This window comes from Ammodytes marinus (assembly GCF_949987685.1).
Source record: "Ammodytes marinus genome assembly, chromosome: 10".
NCBI classification, from domain to species: Eukaryota; Metazoa; Chordata; class Actinopteri; order Uranoscopiformes; family Ammodytidae; genus Ammodytes; species Ammodytes marinus.
The window spans coordinates 321,632-343,430 of NC_137214.1; positions in this window are offsets into that span (position 1 = coordinate 321,632).

Here is a 21,799-nt window from a genome sequence, read left to right on the forward strand (position 1 = left end):
TCTTTAATTTACCAGGAACAGCTAAGTACTGGGATGTTTTCCAAACAAAGATTTTTTGAAAAGCAGTATTTGGTTGTATGAAATAAAATAAAATGTGAAAAACTGGCTGTGCAAAAATGTGGGTACCCTTGTGGTTTTGTTGATTTTAATGCCTGTAACAGCATGTAAAACTGATGACTTTAAACACAAAGTTGGTTGGATTATGTTGTTAAGCCTTGAACCTCATAGAAATGTCTGTTTAATCATGAGAAAATTTATTTTAGGTGCCTAAATGCAAGTTGCACTTCTCTTTGACTCTCTGCTGAAGTGAGACAGAATGGGATCATCAAAACAGCTCCCAAAAGATCTGAAAAACAAAGATTGTTCATTGTCATGGTTTAGGGGAAGGCTACAAGAAGCTTTCCCAAAGGTTTCAATTGTCAATTTCGACTGTAGGGAACGTTGTCAGGAAATGGAAGGACACAGGCACAGTGGCAGTTAAACCCAGGCATGGCAGACCAAGAAAAAAACAGGAGCGGCATAGGTGGAGGATTGTGAGAATGGTTGCACACAACCCACAGATCACCTCCAAAGACCTGCAAGAACATCTGGCTGCAGATTGTGTATCTGTACATCGTTCAACAATTCAGCGCAATTTGCACCAAAACATCTGCTTTTTATAAAGACCAAATAACTTAATTTTTGTCTCATCAGTCCAAAGCATTTTCTTCCAATATGAATCTGGCTTGTCTAAATGAGCTTTTGCATACTCCATGCAACTGTATCTGTGGCGTGGGCGCAGAAAGGGCTTCCTTCTCATCACCTGGCCATACAGATGTTTTGGTGCAAATTGCACTGATTTGTTGAACCATGTACAGATACACAATCTGCAGCCAGATGTTCTTGCAGGTCTTTGGAGGTGATCTTTGGGTTGTGTGCAACCATTCTCACAATCCGCCGCATATGCCGCTCTTGTACTTTTCTTGGTCTGCTAGACCTGGGTTTAACTGCAACTGTGCCTGTGTCCTTCCATTCCCTGACAACGTTCCTTACAGTAGAAATTGACAATTGAAACCTTTGGGAAAGCTTCTTGTAGCCTTCCCCTAAACCATGATAATGAATAATCTTTGTTTTTAAGATCTTTTGGGGGCAGTTTTGATGATCCCATTCCGTCTCACTTCAGCAGAGAGTCAAAGAGAAGTGCAACTTGCATTTAGGCACCTAAAATACATTTTCTCATGATTAAACAGACATTTTTATGAGGTTCAAGGCTTAACAACATAATCCAACCAACTTTGTGTTTAAAGTCATCAGTTTTACATGCTGTTACAGGCATTAAAATCAACAAAACCACAAGGGTACCCATATTTTTGCACAGCCAGTTTTTCACATTTTATTTTATTTCATACAACCAAATACTGCTTTTCAAAAAATCTTTGTTTGGAAAACATCCCAGTACTTAGCTGTTCCTGGTAAATTAAAGACATACCACTTTTATATTTTTTTTGTGAAAGCAGAGTCAATTATAATGCCGGCTGAGAGGGGTTCCCAAACTTTTTCATATGATTGTAGGCCCATGGTGTGTGTGTGTGTGTGTGTGTGTGTGTGTGTGTGTGTGTGTGTGTGTGTGTGTGTGTGTGTGTGTTTCCTAATGTTGCAACCTTGCTTCTTGATCTGTCCTTTATAATTGGATCTGTAGTAACTTCCGGAGGCTTCTTGTTACACATATTTTTTTTTTACATGTATTTTTATTGCTTGTTAGACAAGATGTACGCTGTCACACATGTTACAATATTTCACCGTAGTTACATTTCTTTTTGCGACAAGTAGAGTTTTCTTTTTAGAGTTAACAATTTACATTTTTATATTTTTATAAACCCCATCCAACCCTAACAATCCCTGTGCCATAAAAATAATAAAAAATAAAATTGAAAATAAAAAAATAAAAAAATATATAAAAAATAAAAATAAATATAAATAAAAATAAAAAAATAAAAAGGGGGGAGGGGAGTTCTCCTAAGATGAAAGTGTTTGCGCTTTACGTTAAAGCTTATATACTAATGAGAGGGGAGAGTGACAAGTTTGTCAAAATAAACCAGTAAAGGGTCCCAGACTTTGTTGAATTTTTCGGTTGATCCTCTAAGAAAGTATTTCACTTTTTCAATTTTTAAAAACATCATCATATCAGAAAGCCACACAGATGCCTTCGGTGGTAATTGGGATTTCCATTCCAAGAGAATTCTCCTTCGAGCAATTAGAGTTGCAAAGGCAATAACATTTTTCTTGTTAGTGGCTGTCGCAGTGTCGTTATCTCTTACACCAAATATAGCCATTAAAGGGCTAGGTTGTAGACGTAGGCCAAAAGCAACATTCAAAATCCCAAATATTGATTTCCAAAACTCTTCCAACTTGGAGCACGACCAGAACATATGAGCTATGTCTGCGTTGGTGGCTTTACAGCGATCACACGTCTCATCTAGTTCAGGGTATATTTTAGCAAGTCTGACCTTACTATAGTGAGTACGGTGGAGAACTTTAAATTGAATAAGATTGAGACATACACAAGAAGAGGTTCCATTTACACAGCTAAGAGCCCTAACCCATGTCTCATCTGAAATGACTGTTCCTAATTCTTCCTCCCATTTTGTTTTGATCTTTTCTGTTGATACACTACTAAACGACATAATTGAATTATATAAATTAGAGATTTGGCCCTTCAAAGTTAAGGGAATCTTTAGTATGACATCCAAGTTTGAACTTTCAGGTAATTGAGGGAACGATGGGTTGTACGTTTGAATAAAGTGGCGTATCTGAAGATATCGGAAAAAACTAGATTTAGAAATAGAGTGTTTTTTGGCCAAATCTGTGAAAGTAGGAAAAATATTATCTATGAAAAAGTCCTTGCATGTAGTAAGACCCATAGTGTCCCATTGTGTGAATGTGACATCGAGTTTAGCAGCTGGAAAGAGGTGGTTATTACATATGGGACTTTGCATAGAAAGGCCAGACAATTTAAATGTCTGCCTGAATTGTATCCAAATTCTTAGGGTTGAGCGCACTACTGGGCTTGAGGAAAACTGTGATGGGGAGAGAGGAAGTTTTGTTGTTAATAGTGCAGGAAGTGATGACAGATTACAGAGCTTTGCCTCCTCACTGCACCAACCCGTGTCTGGGGCCTGAAACCAGTACATTATTTTTTGCAGATTCGCTGCCCAATAATAAACCCTGAAATTCGGGAGAGCAAGCCCACCCTCTTTTCTTGGCCTTTCAAGCAATGTTTTACGAAGTCTTGAAGATTTACCTCCCCATATGAAACTTGAGAGTAGGGCATCAAGTGAACGGAAAAAGGATTTTGGCAGGAAAACTGGGATGCTTTGAAACAAATATAAAAATCTAGGCAACACATTCATCTTGACGCAGTTGATCTTTCCAGCTAAAGAAAGGTAAATAGCACTCCATCTCTGGAGGTCAGATTTTAGTTTCTCCATTATAGGTGTGAAGTTGGCTTTAAACAATTCAGAAAAAGAAGGGGTGATATTTATTCCTAAATACTTAAAACCGGAATGTGATATATAAAATGGCAAGTCTGTGTCTGGAATCTGCTTTGCCTTATCATTGATAGGGAAACACACACTTTTTGAATAGTTAATTTTATAACCTGAAAAACCACCAAAGTCAACCAGAATCTTCAAAAGGTTTACAGGATAGCGGGTCCGTTAAAAATATTAAGAGATCATCAGCATACAAGGAAGCTTTATATTCCATCTCCATCCTTCTAATGCCATGTATGGATGGTGTAGTTCTAAGTTTAATTGACAGGGGCTCTATCGCTAAAATGAACAGTAATGGGCTAAGTGGGCAGCCTTGACGCGTGCCCCTAGATAAAGGAAAATAATGTGAACATAATTTATTAGTAACTACTGCAGCTTTAGGAGATGAATATAATAGACGAACCCAGGACATAAATTTCGGCCCAAACCCAAATTTGCCCAGTACAGCAAAAAGATACTCCCATTCTACTCTGTCGAATGCCTTCTCCGCGTCTAGGGAGACCACCGCCTCTGGTCCTCCCCCAGACGCTGGAGAATGCACCACATTCAGGAGTCTACGAATGTTAATGAATGAGTGGCGGCCTCTCACAAAACCGGTTTGATCATTTGAAATGATGTCTGATACTATGGTGTTTATTCGAGAGGCCAGAATTTTAGACAGTATCTTAACGTCCACGTTCAGTAAAGAAATAGGCCTATAAGAGCTGCAATCCACCGGGTCTTTACCAGGCTTCAGTAGAACTGTGATGAGAGCCTCTGTGAGGCTCTGTGGGAGAGCTGTCTGTTCAAACGAGTACTTAAACATATTGAGAAGCAAGGGGATCAGTTTTAAGGAGGATTTTTTATAGAATTCGACTGGGAAGCCGTCCGGCCAGGGGCCTTCCCGCTCTGCATGTCCTTAATTGAGTTATCTATTTCCTGTCTGTTTAGTGGTCTTTCCAGGTTGTCCCTTTGTTCCTGTGCAATTGTTGGAGTATTCAGGGTTTCTAAAAAATTAACCATAGAAGAAGTGTCCTGAGGAAATTCTGAGGTATATAACTCAGAATAAAATGTTTTAAAAGTATTATTAATTTCTTGGGGATCTATTGTCAATTCTTGAGGTGTTTTCCTAATTGTTGATATGAGTTGGGCAGACGACTTAGCCTTTAACTGGTGAGCAAGTAGGCGTCCTGCCTTCTCCCCATGTTCATAAAAGAATGCTCGTGATCTTAACAAGTTATGTTCAGTCCTTCCAGTAGACAATATATCATATTTTGCTTTCAGATTTAATTTTTCTTTGTATAGTTCAGGTGTTGGAGTTGTTGAGTATTGATGATCAATTTTAAGAATAGAATCAATGAGCTCCTCCTGTCTTTGTTTTCTTTTTTTATTACGTGAGGCTGAAAATGATATTATTTGTCCCCTCAGTACGACTTTTAATGTTTCCCATAATATGGATGGTGATACGGAGTCATTCTGATTGGTTAAAATGAAATCATCTATTGCTTTAGACATGAACTGACAAAAATCTGCATCTGAAAGTAATGCCGTGTTAAGTCTCCAAGCTGGCCTTGGTGGGTAATTAAGTGTAAAGCCAATGTCAAGAATAACAGGTGCATGATCAGATTCTACAATAGCCGAGTAGTCTACAGATTTCACTGAGGGAAGAAGAAATGAAAAAATAGTCTATTCTTGAATAAGACTGATGAACATGTGAAAAACAAGAGAATTCTTTTTTGTTTGGATACAAAAATCTCCATGGGTCAATACAGCCAAGGTGCGTCATGAGACTTAAAAGAGCTCTGGACATTTTTGATGGAGGTGCAGATTTGGGACTTGACCGGTCTATGGCTGTGTCCATCACACAGTTCATATCACCGCCAAATATTAGGTGATGAGTATTTAAATCTGGTAATAAGGTGATTATCTTCCTGAAAAAATCTGCGTCATCCCAGTTGGGGGCGTAAATACTAACTAAAACCACCGGGGTGTGATAGAGACGACCTGATACTATAACATAACGTCCCTGGGGATCTGAAATTATTTTTGAAGCAGTGAAGAGTACTTTTTTATGGATTATAATTGCAGCACCTCTAGCTCTGTTACTAAAGGTTGAATGGTACACCTGACCTATCCAGGCCTTTCTAAGTAAAACTTGATCTTGTACTCGTAGGTGCGTTTCCTGCAGAAATGCAATTTCAGTGTGCAACCGTTTTAAATGTGAAAAAATACGCGCCCTTTTCACTGGGCCATTCATGCCTCTGACATTCCAGCTAACAAAACGTACTGCAGACCCTCCAACTAAAGTTGTGCTTGCTCTATTAATAGCTTAATAAACAAGCGGGTTGGGTAATGATACGGCTGAAATGGATGGTGCTGTATAGCCAGATCGGGAGAATATAAAATGGAGAACGGGAGAGAAGAAAAAAAAAAAAAAAAAAAAAAAAAAACCCTAACCCTGGAACATGTGTGAACTCTAGGTTCGTTCTCTGAACAGTAACGAACCGCAGCTATCTTACTGTGACTAAACTTCCAATAGCCCATACGTTATTTCCCCTACACAATGCTCCCCACTCTCACTTTAACAAGTATACACACTCAGGGCATTGACTCTGAACAGAGATGAATAACATTGTAGTTCCCAGTCAACATAAACAACCGCCATTAATATAACAAGTAGGCAGGCTAACTTTAGTTCACCTCCCATATCACACTTAAGTATTATTCGAACTACTGCAGATGGCTAAATGATAAATAAATGCATCTGAACCATAGGATCTGAACAAATAGGCAAATAGTTTTGCTTGGGCTACGCCCCTCTCAGTCTGTAACGTAACGTTAACCAGTTGTCAACAAACATTCTGCTATCGATTATGAAAGTGATACAGACTGATATTTGCTTCACTTAAAATGTAACGGCTCAAATTAACCAACCTTCAGACATATTGATCACTTCAGCTCGATGAAGTTCTGTCGGTCTCAGATTAGTCCATTTGAGTCAGAATCAGTCAATTGGTCCGGCAACCCGACAGTCATAGAACACCTTGGCAGCTTCTGGTGAGTGGAAAAAGAAAGTCTCATCCTCAAACTGAACTCGGAGACGTGCAGGATGTAGCAGACTGAATCTTATCTTCTTCTCATAGAGGAGCTGCTTGACGTTTTTAAATGCAGCGCGTTTCTTCGCCAGGCCAGCAGACATGTCCGGGTAGATCCTCAGTTTGGAGCCGTTAAACTTCACGTCGTGCGTCCGGGCCCACTGCAATGCCTTTTCTTTCACCTGGAAACGGTGGAAACACACCACAAAGGGACGGGGCGGCTGTCCTTCTCGGGGTTTTTGGCCGGGAGAACGATGAGCCCGCTCCAACTCCGGTGGGTTTTCAAAAACCTCTTCGCCCATTGCTTCCATTAGCAGGTCGGATACAAACTTGATGGTGTGCTGGCCCTTCTCGCTGTCCTCCGGGACGTTCAGGATTCTCAGGTTTGCTCTGCGAGAGCGGTTCTCCAGGTCATCCACGCGTTCGAGTAGTGTGGCATTTTGCTCCTCTAATCGTTTTATTTTCCCGTCCGCTGTGAAAATCGCACTGAAGTTATCCCCAGCCAGAACTTCAGTTGCGCTTAGCCGTGCTTGAAAGCTAGTAACAGTCTCTGTCAGTGCATTCACGGAGGACTGAAGCGGGGCAATTGACTCTTGAATTAAAGCAGAGATGTCCTCCTTGAGCGAAGACCGTTGTTTCGACAACTCGGCTACAAGCTGGCTCACGGAAACAGCCTCCACGTTTGCAGTCGTTCCACCACTGTGTGGGCTAGCACTAGCCATAGCAGCAACCTTGCTAGCTATACTAGTTCGGGTTGTTGGCGGAGTCCACGGCGGCGCACTGGTCGGCTTATTCTTACTCATATCGCCAAAGTTGGTGGCCTTTTGTCTGTCTTAGACTGATTTAAGCAGTTAGATGCCCTGAGCGGCGTTTTTAAAGGTTAATATTGATAAGTTGGGTGGGGAGCTCTGCCTTCGCACGTCCTACCCCTGCATGGCCAAACCGGAAGTCTTCTTGTTACACATTTAAGGAGCTTTATTTCTTTGTTGGCGAACACAGTATGCAGCACACTCAACATGGCCAACAGAGGCACATTCCCGACTGAACTTCTTCTGTCCTTTACTACAGGCCAACCCAACCGCAACAACAGCGGGTTGCTGCCACCCAGTGGACCAGCGGACCAACATGCCTAAATTACTCTGCCCAGTTATCACATCCCTCCCTCCTTAAGCAGGTTATACAAACATTTGTTTTTAGGAACATTCTAACAACACAAACATCAGTTTATTTTCCTGTTTGATTAGGTGTCCATATTAAGGGCCACTTATCAACGAGTCTTTTTCTCTTAGTTCAATTTGAAGTCTTTAAGATAACTGGGCAACTTAGTTTCCCTTTTTGCCAGTCTCCTCACTGGAGTTTGGTTTGCCACAGCACTTTAGTCTGAACTTCCTACAACTTCTGTTGCTGCTGGCTCTTCCAACTGGTCACCACTGAGCGCAACCTCCTCAGCATCCAGCCATGCTTCATCTTTTGTGTTGGGCTGAGTTGACACAGTTTGTTGTTTTTCATTGCCTCTTTCTGGTCTCTGGTGGTGAGCATGGATCTGATCATGTCTCCTCACTATTCTCTCATCACCCAGCATCACCTTGTATGACACGGGTCCCGTCACTGACTCAATGATTCCTGGAATCCACTTGGGTCCAAAACTGAAGTTCTGGGTCAGCACTGAATCTCCTGTTTTAAACCAGCTTTCTTTTGCCTTTTTGTCGTGATCTTTTATTTGTCTTTCCTGTTTCTTCTGCACTCTATTGTTTAGGTCTGGGTGGATGGAATCCAAAGTGCAACGTAGTTTCCTCCCGAGAAGCAGCTCTGCTGGAGAAAGGCCTGTTGTAGTGTGAGGTGTCACTCTGTAGCTGAATAACACTCTGGCTACTTTAGCTGTCAGCGTGCCTTCTGGACATTTTTTCATCATTCTCTTAAATGTTTGTACCCCTCTCTCTGCTAACCCGTTACTGGAGGCATGTTAGGGTGCAGACGTCACATGACGGATTCCATTTTTACTTAGAAACACGTTGAACTCTGTGCTGATGAAACAAGTGCCATTATCAGACACCAACAACTCAGGCAGTCCATGGTTACTGAAACTGGTGCGCAGGCACTCAATTGTGGTGGCTGAAGTGGCAGAGTTCACTGGATACACGTCCATCCATTTTGAATGTGCATCTATGAGCACAAAAAACATTTTTCCCATGAACGGTCCGGCATAATCCACGTGAATACGACTCCAGGGCTTGTCAGACCAATCCCAGGGGTGTAACGGAGCTGGTGCCGGAACGTTACGATGCTCCTGACATGTTGTACAGGCCTTTACCGTATCCTCCACCTCTTTGTCCAGCTTCGGCCACCATACGTAACTCCTAGCCAATGCTTTCATCCTGGACACTCCCAGGTGGCATTGATGAAGTTGTCTCATGACACTTCCTTGGCCTGGTTTTGGCACAACCACTCTCGACCCCCACATCACACAGCCATTTTGAATACTAAGTTCAAGTTTCCTCACCTCATAAGGGGCAAACTCCTCCCCTTTGTCTTTTGCTGATCAGCCGTTGTGAACCATTTCTCGCACTCTCGACAGTACTGGATCTTTGTCTGTCCATGCTTTCACTTGATCAGCTGTCACAAGCGTGATGTCAGAGCTCTCCAGCATGAGAACCCTCTCTTCCGACGTCTCCACTTTAGGTGTATCTGGCAAAGGAAGGCGGCTGAGAGCATCAGCATTGCTGTGATGTTTTTCTTCTTTATACACTATTGTGTATTCGTAGGCTCTCAGTGTTACAGCCCACCTTTGGATCCTGGGCGAGGCCATTTGTGGCACTGCTTTCATCTCATTGAAAAGTGACAACAACGGCTTGTGATCTGTCACTATAGTGAATTTCCGTCCATAAAAGTACTTGTGGAAGCGTTGTATTCCAAACATCACTGACAGACCTTCCTTATCCAGTTGTGAGTAGTTTCTCTCTGCTGTGTTTAGTGTTCGTGAGGTAAAACCTATGGGTCTTTCAGTTCCATCTGGCATGTGGTGTGACAGAACGGCACCTACCCCGTATGGTGACGCGTCACATGACAGCACAATGTCCTTCTCTGGATCGTAATGCACAAGCACCTGAGCTGATTGCATGAGTTATTTTGATGTGTTAAAGGCTGCTTGTTGTGCATCTCCCCACTGCCACTTTGTGTCTTTTTGTAACAGTTTGTGCACCGGAGCAAGGACGGTAGACAGATTTGGTAGGAACTTGTTGTAATAGTTTAATAGTCCCAGATATGCCTTTAACTCTGTCACATTTGAAGGTGAGGGTGCCTCTTTGATCGCTTCCACCTTCTCATGCATTGGGTGCAGTCCTGTTGCATCCACTTTGTGACCCAAAAATATCACTTCCTCACTCATGAAGTGAGTGAGGACTTCCTTGGTCCTCTTGAGCCTTAGACCAGCCTCCTGTAGCCGTTTCAGCACCATGGTCAGAGTCTGCAGGTGCTCTTTGTCGTCTTTTCCCGTCAGCAGGATGTCATCCAGGAAGATTGCCACCCGAGGGATGCCCTGCAGTAGTCCCTCCATGGTACGTTGGAAAATAGCCGGACATGATGAAACTCCAAAAGGTAACACTCTGTATGTGAACAAGCCTTTGTGTGTATTTATAGTTACATACTTTTTTGCTTCCTCATCCAATGGAATCTGTTGGTAGGCGTGACTCAGATCTAACTTTGTGAATTTCTTTCCACCTGAAAGAATGGCAAACAAGTCCTCAATTCTGGGGATTGGATACTGCTCCAGTTTTGAGATCTGGTTCACTGTCAGTTTGTAGTCTCCGCATAGTCTTGCTGTGTCATCTGGTTTCAACACAGGGACCACGGGCGCTGCCCACTCAGCATATTTTACTGGTTCAATTATCTTCTCTGCAAGGAGACGGTCGAGTTCAGCCTCAACTCTCCCTTTCATGGCGTATGGGACGGGTCTGGCTTTAAAAAACCTGGGGGCTGCTTCCTTGTCCACGTATATTTTTGCTGGGGGGCCTCTGAATCTCCCTAGTTCGTCTTTGAAAACCTCCCCAAATTCCCCCAGTACCTCCTCCAAGGTCTCCTCTTTAACCTGGAGTATCTGTGGATCTGGTCTCCACTGTGCCTTCTCTGGGGTCTCTGTCTGAACATGGTAGATCTGGGGTTCTGGTCTCCACTGTAACCCTAGCCTCCTAATCCAGTACCTGCCTACTAGACTGGGGCCTGAACCTGCCACCACTACCAATGGTAAGTTCTCTACTAGCTGTTTATGCTGTACTTTAACCACTGCTGCCCCCACAACATTTACTTTATGTCCTGTGTATGTTTTTAGCCTCACTCTACATGAGCGTAGCTCTGGCACCTCCTTCCCCCATAAGGTTTTGTACACAGAGTGGTTCACTACTGTTACCCCACACCCCAAGTCCATTTCAAATTGCTGTTTATCCCCATTAACAGTCAATGTCTGTATAAATGGCTCCTCTGCTGGTATGTCTAGTTCAGTGGTTCCCAAACTGTGTGCCGCGGCACACTGGTGTGCCGTGAGGCAAGTCCAAGTGTGCCGTGGGATTTTGTGACAACCATAGCCTACTACTGCAATATAGTATACAACTATACAAAAATAATTATTTTAATTTACTATATACTACTTTGAATGCACTCATTCCATAATACAGAGGCAAGCTCTTTATCTAAAAACTATTTAAAAAATCCTCAAAGAGGATCCCACATTTCGCTGTTCGCGCAGTTGCGCAGGTGGGAATTTACATCAAATCAAGGCCCCTGAAATCTCGCCTTTTCTCCCAGCTGTGCGCTGAGATGGGAGCCGACCACCAAAGCCTGATCCTCCACACAGAGGTACGATGGTTGTCTCGGGGGAAAGTCTTATCCCGTTTTTACGAGCTTCGGGAAGAGCTTTTGGAATTTTCACGTGAACACACTGTCCCACATAAGGACAGGCTCGCGGATGAGAGCTGATGCGCCAGGCTGGCTCCTTGCAGACATATTTTGGCATCTCAACGAGTTAAACGCCAAGCTTCAGGGCAGGAATGAAAACATTTTATCATTCACAGACAAGATTCGGGGCTTTATGGGCAAACTTACCCTGTGGCGCGAGGCTTTGGAACAGGGCTCCATGAACATGTTCCCGCTGGCATCAGCTGCGCCACAGGAAGCCAGTGAGCGCGCTATATGCCGAACACCTTCAGACCTTAAAAGAGAGGGTTGAGCGCTATTTTCCACGTGTGGCGGACATCGAGGACAATGACTGGATCCGAGACCCATCAACCAGGAGTCCGAGTCCTCAACCGAGAAGCTCACTATGAAGGAGAGAGAGGAGAGCGCAGAGCTCCGTGCGGACCGCACGCTGAAACTGAAATTTAGTGAGCTCACACTCGATCAGTTTTGGTTGGTTTGTGCATCAGAATATCCAACCATCTCCCACCACGCCAACTTCTTCATTTCCCCACCACCTACCTGTGTGAGTTGGCGTTCTCCACTCTTGTTTACATGAAGAACAAGACCAGGTCACGGCTCTCTGTTGAGCAGGATTTGCGAGTGGCCCTCTCCTCCGTGCCACCAAGGATTAAAAAAATCTGTGCGCCCCGACAGGCACATGTGTCCCACTGATTTGTTAGTAGGCAGAATATTTACAAAAAAAGCCTGATTCTAAATGTTACAGTTATAATTTGTGGGTCAGATTCAGGACCATGCAGCTTTCTCATGGACAGTTCTCTGCTGAATTTCTGTTTCCTTTGCCTCACCTTTCTGGTTGAAATGGGTGTGTTTGATTAAGCCCAATTTGATAAAGTTTAAATATTTTTGTGAAGTATTTTGTTAATAAATATTTCATGAGTAGAATAGTTGTCTTTGTCACATCGTATTTGGCATTAGTAAATAATTATAAACTTAACAGATAAACAGATGATATTAGTGATAACACGTGTTATAAGGCTATTTTGCACAATAGGTGTGCCTTGACATTTTTATTTGTCCTTTGGTGTGCCTTGGGCACAAAAAGTTTGGGAACCACTGGTCTAGTTCATCTAGTTTGTACAGTGTGAACATGACTTCATCTTCGTCTATGTCGCCCTCCCCCTGGCTGACATAATGTGTTCCCTGGGTTTTCCCATACTTCCCTGTTGGTACTCCACCCCCTCTAGCCTGTGAAGCGCTAACTGAGCCTCCTGACCTACACACTTTTTGAATGTGGCCAATTTTACCACACTTATGACAGGTTTCCTTAATAAACCTACATTCCCCAGCCCTGTGCTGCTCACCTCCACATCTGTAACAAGCGTTATACTGGTGCTGCTGCTTAGTGGGGAACTGCTTTGTAGACATTTTGTGCACTGCTAGAGGTGCCCTCATGTGTGAGGGTGTAGACTCCAGCGACTGTAAATCCTTAACATCCTTGCTGGCTGTCTCAATGGCTTGTGCCAGCTTCAGTGCTTTCTCAAATGTCAAATCCGGTTCTGACAACAGTCGGCGCTGAATGCGGTCATCTCCAATCCCACAAACCAGTCTGTCGCGTAGCATCTCCGACAACTTGTCTCCATAGTTGCAGTCCAGTGCTAACTTCCTTAACACGGCGATGTATTCCATTACTGTTTCCTCAAGCTTCCTCTGTCTGGAATTAAACTTGAACCACTGCACAATCTCGCTGGGTTTGGGGTTGAAATATTCCTTTAAAATCTTGACCAGTTCGGCAAACGTCTTGTCCCCTGGTTTGGCGGGACTGACAAGGTTCCTCACGAGGCTGTACGTCTGACTTCCCACTGAACTGAGAAATATAGCTTTCTGCCGACTTGCATCTGTGATTTCGTTAGCTTCAAAAAAATGGTGAAGAACCTCACAATATTCTTCCCACGTCTGTGTCTCACTGTCGAACGGAGCGGTGCTCCCTACCAAGGCCGCCGCCATGATAATTCTCGGGGTAACGTCTGACTCGGATCCGCTCATGCTAACGTAGCAACTTTATAGAGTCTTACTGTTTCGCTTGCATCCGTTGCATCCCCACGAGGCATCGGCTTTAGTTTATCCTCGTCGCCATTTATGTAGTAACTTCCGGAGGCTTCTTGTTACACATTTAAGGAGCTTTATTTCTTTGTTGGCGAACACAGTATGCAGCACACTCAACATGGCCAACAGAGGCACATTCCCGACTGAACTTCTTCTGTCCTTTACTACAGGCCAACCCAACCGCAACAACAGCGGGTTGCTGCCACCCAGTGGACCAGCGGACCAACATGCCTAAATTACTCTGCCCAGTTATCACAGGATCATTTGTGTTTTTCAGGGGGAAGATGAGCCAGATATTGCCGACACCCCACTGGCTCTCCTCACTGTGGGCACTGACAACACTACTGGTCACAACATCTTCAGCCCTAACAGCATTTGTGTTGTAGTGGAAGATGACGTTGTTGTGAGTGATCTTCCAAGGATGACTGATGCATTTGTACTGTTGTTTGGGTTGATCTATGCATTGCATTTAGACTATCCAAAGAAGCTAATTCACACATTCACCTTTATTCAGAAGATACTGATGTGTCTCGATGACAACAAACCACTGAAACCGTGCCTACTGACTTTGACAAATGACTTGCTGAGAGAGTAAGCCAAGCATTAAGATCCACATGTCTCTGTGAAGCATTCAGGTTCATGTTCGAATAGGTGGATCCATTTAGCAAATGCTTCGTTTTATTGTTTGTATTGTTCCATTGACTACCTCAGCTCACAATTTGCACTGTTTGTAATTGCTTATTTAAACAATCCCAGTGGGGGATCTTAATTAAGGGTGTATTCACACTGGGAAAGTCCGCTAGTGCACTTGCTTTGGTCCAGACCAAATAGAGTTTTGATTGTTTTTGTTTGGTGTGGTCTACTTTCATATTGCCCCTTTTGCAAGTGAACCAGCATTACGAAGCAAAACCACACGTGATCTGAGGTCATTCATTCATTGGACAGACATTCGGGGGTGGAGAGAAACAGGAAGCACGAAGTTAAAACTGCGAAATATATATCATTGATATAATATGGGGCTAAAAATAATAAAAAGGCCTACATCTAACCTATAAATAAAGAGGAAAAACATAAAATTATTGTTGTTTCATATGGTTATAATGTGTAGCCCCATGTCAATGCCACGTTATGTGGCTTGTAGCCTACGATGTGAAATATAATTGTTACTGTATTTTTGGTGCTGGACGTGCGTCACGCGAGAAGAATAGGCTCAAGCTGACACTCAGCTGATTAAGCTGTGTATCAGCTGGGTCGGCGCAGTTCAGCTCCAAACTGACACGGGGATAGTATTGACGGTCCCGTACATGGGAATAAAAACACACACTTCTTGCGCAGCGTGAACCTGTTGGCACTGTGCGAGAGACGCTCCCCTCTCCTTCATCTGATCGCTGAACACATTCAGCATTTTTACGCGTCCTCTCGATCAAATGTAATAGATTGTGCTGGGCTTCCGGTCAAACCACAACTTATCATCCTAACAATGGCGACAACAACACTTTCCCATAATGTGACGGCTATTTATTAAAAAAGAAAAGAAAGAAAAGGCACAGTGCCTCCTGCATTTGGGCCGGATCGAGTCCGAACAAATTCACACCACAAACGAACTGCAGCAGAGTGCGTTTGGAAACGCACCGAGACTACCTCTTCAGCTGGGTCTCGGAGCGTTTGTTTGGTCCGCACCCGAGTGCGATTGCTGTATTCACACCTGCCTGAAAGATGCGCACTGAAGGCAGAAGTGCATCTGAGTTCGTTTCAACCGAACTAAACACGGAATGTGTGAATACACCCTTACTTTAGATTATTTTAGGGGAATTTTAGTCTGTATTTTTATTTGCACCTTTGAAAGCACTTTATTTTATTTACAGTAGGGTGCAAATGTATTCAGCCCCCCTAAGTCAATACTTTGTAGACCCAACTGTGGCTGCAATTACAGCTGCAAATCTTTTGGGGTATGTCTCTACCAGCTTTGCACATCTACAGACTGACATTTTTGCCCATTCTTCTTTGCAAAATAGCTCAAGCTTCAGATTCAGTGTCAGATTGGATGCAGAGCGTCCGACTCTGGAACGACTTGCATCCAATCTGACGCTGAATCTGAAGCTTGAGCTATTTTGCAAAGAAGAATGGGCAACGTCAGTCTCTAGATGTGCAAAGCTGGTAGATACATACCCCAAAAGACTTGCAGCTGTAATTGTAGCAATAAGTGGTTCTACAAAGTATTGACTCAGGGGGGCTGAATACATTTGCACCCCACTGTATATATTTAAATGTTATTTTGAATTGTTGAATTTGTTGTTTGCTTATAAAGGACTAACTTACAAATACAGTGCAAGAATTTCAGAAAGTTTGTCCAATTGTAAGGACGTTACTGTTTATCTCTAAATAAAACAACTTGAATTGTAACAATGGAGTTGTTTTGAAATTTGTGTGTAAGTATTTTATTTACTTAATATGTTACTTAAAATAAATATTACCACTACTCAAACATTTTTGGGTAATCAGTTAGGACAAACATTTTAAGTTGACTAATTGTAATTCTTGTGAGTGGATTTCCGTTTGTGTTTGAGTTTAGCACACTTTTATCTTTTGAGTAGATTTCTCCCAGGATTATAAATTGTTCTCAATAACTTTTTTTGAGTTCATCATGACTATAATTAAATCAATTTAATTAAGTTTGCATTAATTAAACATATTGGAAATATAAATAAAATATTTAAATTATGTGGAATTTAAATTATTATGTTTATAAATAAATGCATTAAGTTCAGTATACATATTTTATTTACTTAATATGTTACTTAAAATAAATATTACCACTACTCAAACATGTTTGGGTAATCAGTTACAACAAACATTTTGAGTACTCTGAACTTGTTCGGTTTTACAGTGTAGAGCTGTGCACAAATGTGAACAATATAACAGGACATATGTAACTGAACATATATAGGTAAATCATTCTGGCACATCCAGACGTTCCTGTCTGTCTGGCCACATATTTTCATCTACATCACAACGGATATTATCCCTTGCAATGCAGCGAGGAAAGTATCTATGATAAAGAAAAGGTATAAAATTTGCTTGACAGAATTTGATAACTAGTTCAACATTTTTGTATATAATGACTCAAGCAATTAAATGAAGACTTAGTTTTATTGGGAACGACTATTTAGCATCCATAAGTATAGTTCATTTTGACTGACATGACATAAGAAAATGACAATGTTATAAAACAGCAGAGAATTGTATGAAAGCAACTGATACATGTCCAAAAGCATTTGCAATTTGTTCAGAGGAAGGAGAAATTGCTACTATGATGTGCTCAAATGACTAAATGTTGCGGAGGTTGAACTAATAGTTATGAGAATTTTCATTCTGATCTGAGAAAAGCAACTGAGAAAAACTGTAAATGTGTTAGGCACTGTAACAGGCACATCTGTACAAGGCATAAACAAGCCAAACTAAAGCAGGGAATGTGTATTGGGTAACACTGCCATCTTTAGGCTATCTGTATGAAGTAAGAGGCAGCTTGGATATGAGAGAAAGAAAAAACTTCATAATGTGTGACACCACAGAGGGGCAGTGTGTACCTGTTGTTGAACATTAAAAGAGGATTTATAAATCAATAGTATCAATTTTTTTATTGAAGAAGCTGACTCAAGGAAAATCGCACAAGAATCCCAATGTAACTGTGCTGTTCTTTACTTGTGCAAATGGGAATAAACATATATTCTATTCTATTCATATGTTTTTGTTGAAAATCTTTTTTTGATGCTTTGTAGTGTTAAACAGGGTCCACTCTACTCCAAATAAGAAGCCAAAGAAGACAGTACGAATAAGGCTACAATGTTTCATTTGTATGGTTTCATTTTTTATATTTAGTAGCCTTTGCTTAGCCTGGCTCCGCCCGCCTACCTACTTCCGCTCAATTTTCATTTCACGAAATGAAGTACGATGGTACACCGGAAGCCACGCCCGGAACTCATTTCATTGGTCAGAATTGTAACCTACTCTGAATTTGTTTTCTTCTTTTTGTTTTACTGCCGGAGTTCACCTAGCGGTGAATAATAATACACAGTTTCCACCGGTTATGGTGCTAGTACACAGTAAAATACGTCAGTTTGTTAAGGGTCCCAAGTGGCCAGGACGGTGGTAAAAAGTAGATGTTGAGGTAGAAGATGAATGAAGCAACGAAGCTTTGTGTACATCTTCCGAAATCCGTCTGTTTAATTCACAATCATCACGAGCAGGTCAATCACATACAAATATCAACTCTTATAAATGAAACACAAAAAGTGCCACCACATTAAAATAAATAACTCATTTTCAAAAGTTCAAACACATTACAATACACAACTAATTTAAAAAAGTGCAAACACATCAAAACACACAACTCATTTTAAAAAGTGCAAACACATCAAAATACAAATACAAAATTCACATTAACTTTTTTTGTTTTATTTATGAGTTTATATTTTTATGTGATTTGTGGGCATTTTGTGTCTTTCAGTGACCCCCACATTATTATGCCGAAAGCCATTCTCAATACTTTTATTTTAACAGTTGACACACAGTTAAAACTATCACAATTATGTCTATTTCTAGTAGGCCTACCTGTCTAACAAAAAATTAGGCATATCTGTGTAACAAATATATAATTATCCTGACTTCCAAAAGCTGCTTGTCTGAGTGTGCGTCTTTTCCTGGCTGAGGACAGAAAGACATTCTGATACTTCATTGAATGAAGCTGTCAAATGTACCGGCACTTATAGCTGTCAAATTTAGAAATCGTCTTCTAAACCAATGAAATTGAGAGTTCATGGTTTTCGACCAATGAAATGACGTTCGGGGAGGGACAACGCTTTTGACCAATGAACGAATGAACTGAGTTTGGGGCGTACAATTCTGACCAATGGAATTAGTTTGGGGCGTGGCCCCATCCTGTTTCCGGTGGAGCTCCGTTTTCTCCATGGGTCTGCAAATAGGTACTCTTGCTGGTTGGACCAGGCTAGCCTTTGCTAGCAGATGACTGAATTAAATATGCCTGCAATACTCTATTCATCCACACGATGTCAGTGTTGCACTGCTGAATACTTCACTCTGTTCCGTCTGCCCCCTCTACACCAGTGGTTCAGAGAGCGCCCTGCATGGCAGCTACTGCTATAAGTGTATGAGTGTGTGTGTGTGAATGGGTGAATGTCATCATCATCTTCAACCGCTTATCCGAAATCGGGTCGCGGTTGAGTGGGTGAATGTGGCAAGAAATGTAAAGTGCTTTGGGGCTGAGAAAATCGGCTAAAAAGCGCTGTATATGCATTAATTTACCATTTACCTGTGAAGTTGACTGGCACAATACTAGTCAGCTAATACATAAGTACTGGATAGAAGTTAGTCTCTGAATTCATAACACAAAGCAAAATAAAACTGTATCTAGCATTTGCACTGATAACTTTCTTAAATGGAAAAATTCTTAAAGCTCACATATTATGCACTTTGCTGTCAATTTTATATGGTCTAAGTAGTCCCTAATACTTATTTTTTTTAGATGTTTGCTGAAAAACCCGTTCAGATCATTTATTGTAGCAAGCCTCTATACCCTGATTGTCCTCTGGTCTCAGGATGACCTATATTTGTGCGATCTGGCTGGCCCCTCCCACCTCTCTGCCGGGCTTTCTTTATATGTCCATGGGGCTCTCCCACCGTCTCTGCCGTGCTCTCGCGATACTAGAGAGACACTGCGTGACTGCGAACACAGTGTTTACCCGGCCAGAGCTAAGCCATACTTTGAACAGTTTGACATGACCTGACATGATTAAAACCAGTGAAAACAGTAGCTTCAAAGTTTGATTTCTACAGGAATATCTTCCCATCCTTTGTCATGTTAAAAACGAGTCATTTTCAGACTGCTGTGGGGAATATAAACAGCGTGTTATGAGCAAAACTTGGTGCTACAACCGAAGCTACATGGGCGCTAACGCTAAAAATAAGACTCAGACGATAAAATAAACTAAAAATACCACTAAAATCAGTGAAAAAAATATCTTCAAAGTTGACTTCCACACTATTAAGTTCCAATCCTTTGTCCTGTTAAAAACGAGGCATTTCCAGAATGGTGTGGGTAATAGAATTATGTTTTGATGAGCAAAAGCTGAATGCTTGTCTCGAAGCTAGCTCGGAAGCTACCAGCTAAAAATACCACACAAATCAGTGAAAAAAATATCTTCAAAATTGACTTCCACATTATTAAGTTCCAATCCTTTGTCCTGTTAAAAACGAGGCATTTCCAGACTGGTGTGGGTCATAGAATTATGTTTTTATGAGAAAAGCTGAAAGCTTGTGTAACATGGTTGGTTGAGTTCTTGTTTAAATCCAGCTAAAATGGTTCATCAGTGCCATCTACTGTCGTAAACGTGTACCTGCACGGAGTAGTTGGGTCATTAGGGCAATGAATTCTGGGGATTTTCCAAAGCCATTGAGAGAATTCCATGAGGTAATACGTGTGTTGAGTCTGTGCGCATATTTAATAATTAACTATATGAACTGTAGTTAGAAGTTGAGCTGTTTATGTCAAGTAGGAAAATATATATGTTAAAGATACGTTTCGCCATGTTTTTGCTTGTTTTCAAGTCGCCTTTTGTATGTTTTATTGGTCGGGAAAATTCCTGTTTTAAGCTAGCTCACGTTATGTGCCGTCTTTACAGTGAACACACTCTTGTCCGTGCCCACGTTGATGACTCTCTGCTGTTGTTTTCTATAAAATATGCAGGTATGTACAGTAGCTATGTGTTACTTTTGCAAGGTGTTTTAATATTGTGCAGCTATAATATTGTCTGCTGGTTTGTTATATTAGTGTTTTATTGTCACTTTGTAATACATGTTAAGAGGTTACTAAAACTATGGTAATAGCAGGTTAATGCACTTATGTGAGCTCTGTGAAATGAAGAATATATTTTTGTTATTATATAGGACATTTCTTTATTGTTTAAAAGAAGAGTGAGACTTCTGTTATGCTTTATTTATTTTATTTATGTGAACCAAATACCACTATACGATTACACTGTAATAGTTGAAAAGCCATTGAGAGAATTCCATGAGTGAACACACTCTTGTCCGTGCCCACGTTGATGACTCTCTCCGCTGTTGTTTTCTATAAAATATGCAGATGCAGAGCAAATAAAGACTGCTGTTGCCAAAACCTGGGTTCCGAGACGTTATTGTGCGAGAGACCGACCACAGAGGTCACACTTGTCCCAAAGCTAAATAGCTATACACCAGTCAGGCAAAAATACCAATAAAAACATTTCTTTCAGTTTCATTGTTTGAAAAAACCCACAAGTAGCTTCCTATCCGTTGTGTTATTAAAAATGAGGCATAGACTGCTGTGGTTAAGATAAATTAGTGGAGTATGAGCACAAGCATTCTGTGTTGATGTATGTAACATTCAGGCTGTAGGCTACTATGGGCATCTTGTCGCTTAGCGGGGAAAGCAACATGGCTGTCGCTCGGAAAATTTTCTAGAGGATCTCGGGGCCGTGGACCAATAAGAAATGGGGGGGTGGGGTTATCATAGACTACTGCACGGTGGAAATTTCTGGTTACTAATGTGGGGGGGGGGGGGGGGGGGAGCATGGACATATAAAGAAAATATGGGGATGTGGCTGTGCAGTTTATGATGTCATAAACCGCGAGAATTATGAACGGAGTATATTGGGGGGGAGGGGTGGGGGTTTCAGAAAGGGGGAGAGTGAGAAAAGGAGAGATTGTTATTTTTTTTGATATTTTGGCAGTCTCTAGGCACACCGTGGACCCATGGATATGTTGGAACACATTTAAAAAGTGCATTTAGCATTATATGTGACCTTTAACAAAAACAGGATATGATTTGATTTTGAGAAGTCTTGACACCATCGTTTATGAACAAGATAGTCAAATGGCTTTGTCATGTTTTCATTATGACAGTTTATTCTCTCAGTGTTTTCCAATGCAAAAAAAAGGTCAGAACTCAGTGACACTACCTGAAAATGCTCAAGACACTACTTGTACAGCCATTTGAAAACTACAGTACAGTTACACATTGCTGTAGTTAGGGGAGTAAGTGAGTACAAGACACTGAGTACATATTTTTTCATTTCATTTAACTTTTATTTATCCTCGAGAGACCAATTGAGGGGTGACCCTCATTTACAA